This window comes from Triticum dicoccoides, chromosome 6B (assembly GCF_002162155.2).
Source record: "Triticum dicoccoides isolate Atlit2015 ecotype Zavitan chromosome 6B, WEW_v2.0, whole genome shotgun sequence".
Classification (NCBI taxonomy): domain Eukaryota; kingdom Viridiplantae; phylum Streptophyta; class Magnoliopsida; order Poales; family Poaceae; genus Triticum; species Triticum dicoccoides.
This window is the reverse complement of record NC_041391.1, coordinates 93,914,023-93,917,768: the sequence shown is the minus strand read 5'-3', so window position 1 is coordinate 93,917,768 and position 3,746 is coordinate 93,914,023.

The window sequence follows — 3,746 nt, the reverse complement described above, 5'->3', positions numbered from 1 at the left end:
CTATCATGGAGAGGCATGAACATGTTGTGGTAAAAATTTTATCCCATTTGGGGTAGGTTTGGGTATAAGCTTCTCACAAACCTGAGCTTCTCACAACAAGGGTGATGGTTTCGGTAGGGAACGTGCCACCTTTGGGGACGAAACGATATCCGTTGCCTCTTATTGCTTTCAAAAAAATTTGAGTGTCAACATAGAACAACAGAAGTGTTGTGTTGAATTTGGAATTTTTCATGGTTCGTTTGGACATTTTTATACATTAACTGGGTTTCCCAGGCATTTTATGCGCATAATTCAAATTTGAACTACATGCACATGCTCCAGTGCATATAAACTGGTTGAAAAAACAAATATGTGTCCTTGGTTGTATGCTTAGGTTCCATGCAAGAAATGGGAATGAATTTCAAACACCCTGCCACCGTCACTCAGCCGCAAACATTGAGATACATGGCTTTTAAATTCTAGTAAATCCAAAACTTGTCTGAAATTTATGAAATTTGGCATGCTATAATGGAGCGGCATCAACATGACGTGGTAAACTTTTTTGTCCCATTTGGGGAAGGTTTGGTATAAGCTTCTCACAAACCAGAGCTTCTCACAGCAAGCATGATGGTTTCGGTAGGGAACGTGCCACCTTTGTGGATGAAACAATATCCATTGCCTCTTATTGCTTTCAAAAAAATTCGAGTGTCAACATAGAACAACATGAGTGTTGTGTTCAAGTTTTGAATTTTTCGGGGTTCGTTTGGACATTTTTATAGATTAATTGGGTTTCCCGGGCATTTTATGTGCATAATTCAAATTTGAACTACATGCACATTCTCCAGTGCATATAAACTGGTTAAAAGTCAAATATGTGTCCTTGGTTGCATGCTTAGGTCCCATGCAAGAAATGGGAATGAATTTCAAACACCCTGCCACCGTCACTCGGCCGCAAACATTGAGATACATGGCTTTTAAATTCTAGTAAATCCAAAACTTGTCTGAAAATCATGAAATTTGGCATGCTATCATGGAGCGGCATCAACATGCCATTGTAAAAAATTTGTCCCATTTGGGGCAGTTTTGGGTATAAGCTTCTCACAAACCAGAGCTTCTCACAACAAGCATGATGGTTTCGGTAGGGAACGTGCCACCTTTGGGGACGAAATGTCTGTTGCCTCTTATTGCTTTCAAAAAAATTCGAGTGTCAACATAGAACAACAGGAGTGTTTTGTTCAATTTTGGAATTTTTCGGGGTTCATTTGGACATTTTTATACATTAACTGGTTTCCCAAGCATTTTATGCGCATAATTCAAATTTGAACTACATGCACATTCTCCAGTGCATATAAACTGGTTGAAAAATCAAATATGTGTCCTTGGTTGCATGCTTAGGTCCCATGCAAGAAATGGGAATGAATTTCAAACACCCTGCCACCTTCACTCGGCCGCAAACATTGAGATACATGGCTTTTAAATTCTAGTAAATCCAAAACTTGTCCGAAATTCATGAAACTTGGCATGCTATCATGAAGCAGCATCAACATGCCGTGGTAAATTTTTTGTCCCATTTGGGGCATTTTTGGGTATAAGCTTCTCACAAACCTTAGCTTCTCACAACAAGTGATGGTTTCGGTAGGGAACGTGCCACCTTTGGGGACGAAATGATATTCGTTGCCTCTTATTGCTTTCAAAAAATTTCTAGTGTCAACATAGAACAACAGGAGTGTTGTGTTTACTTCTGGATTTTTTTGGGGGTTCATTTGGACATTTTTATACATTAACTGGGTTTTCTAGGCATTTCGTGTGCATAATTCAAATTTGAACTACATGTACAAGCTCCAGTGCATATAAATTGGAACTCTCCCTCGGTCTCAACTAGATCAAGAGTACGAGGGACGTCATCGAGCTGAACATGTGCTGAACATGGAGGTGCCGTACGTTCAGTGCTAGGATCGGTCAGATCGTGAAGACGTACAACTACATCAACCGTGTTGATAAAATGCTTCCACTTTCGGTCTACAAGGGTACGTGGACACACTCTCCCCGCTCGTTGCTATGCTTCTCCTTGATAGATCTTGCTTGCTCGTAGGAATTTTTTTGAAATTACTGCATTCCCCAACAAAATCATCCTGAACACAGGATAAAATCCATCAGAATGGATAATGCTGCTGAATTTAGTTCAAGAGCATTCAATGATTACTTCCTAGCTTTGGGCATAACTGTGGAGCATTTTGTACCATATGTACTCACACAAAATGGTCTTGCGGAATCACTTATCAAGAGGATCAAGTTGATAGCAAGACCACTCCTACAGAACTGTAATCTTCCAACATCTTATTGGGGACATGCGGTATTGCATGCCATGGAGTTGATACAAATTCGACCAAATGCATATCATACGGTCTCCCCGTTGCAGTTAGTACGTGGAAATCAACCAAGTATTTCTCATCTTCGAAGATTCGGTTGCGCTATGTACGTACCGATATCACCACCTCAGCGTACATGTCAGGACCCCGACTCGATGTCACATCGATCTAGCCGGTAACACTTCATATCACTTTGCGGCCTCACGCACGGTATTCCCACGGGTGTCGCCTTACCTTTGCCCGGGACCGTTTGCGCCTTTTGGCTCACGTATATGATAGTGTCGCTAGCATCCATGTGATAAAGAGCCCGGGCTGACATGACTAGTCGTAAACCCAAAGTGGCACAGACTTACAGGGACAGGCATCCATGACCCAGCTTCGAACGTGTCGGTCATCAGCAAGTGGGTCCGGGCTGTAGCACTGGGCTAGCAGGACTCCGGTAAACCGGGCTGTAGCGGGCTAACAGGACTCCGGTACTCAAAGCGTGACATTTCCCCGAAGGGACAGACACAGGAACGAAGAAGGACACATGCCGGCCAGCCTAAGTGTTCCAGAGCAGTAGCAAGCTACCATGGCTCAGCGGTAACACTAGGAGACATTTCCCGGTAAGAGAGGCTACTAAAGATAAACAACTAGATAGTCAGATCCCACACATACCAAGCATTTCAATCATACACACAATATGCCCGATATGTGCAAATACAACGAAGCATCACAACATGACTCTATGACACAAGTACTTTATTTAAGGCTCAGGGAGCCATACATATCATACACACAGGTACGGGTCTCACGACCCCACATACAAGTCATACAGTCATACAAACCAGCAGCGGAAGTAACTTGTCTGAGTACAGACAACTAGTAAAATAAAAAGAGGCTTGGAAAGCCCAGCTATACTACGTGGTCCTTCACAAGCTCAGGGTCACCACCTGGGTCTTTAGCCTACTCGTTGATGTCAACGTCTACATAAAACCCATCAGAAGGGGTTGCAGCGTCTTCTGTAAAATGTAGATTATAGCAACATGAGTACAAAGGTACTCAGCAAGACTTACATCAGATCCTACATACATGCATAGTATCAAGAAGGGTTGGTGGAGTTATTGCAGCAAGCTAGCTTTGACTCTTGGCTAGTCTATCCTACGATACTCCAACTTGAAATGTTTTGCGCACACGAGTCCACTACTCACCACTTCAATACACTACCGAGGATCCACCTCCGTCTTCCTACGGAAGAGCCATCCTCGGCACTCACACTTATTTTGAGGCTTTTAATAGTATCCATTTACTTGTCTATGAACTGTATAGGCAACCAAGTAGTCCTTTACCGCGGACGCGGCTATTCGAATAGATCATGATAACCCTGCAGGGGTGTACTTCTTCATACACGCTCTCACC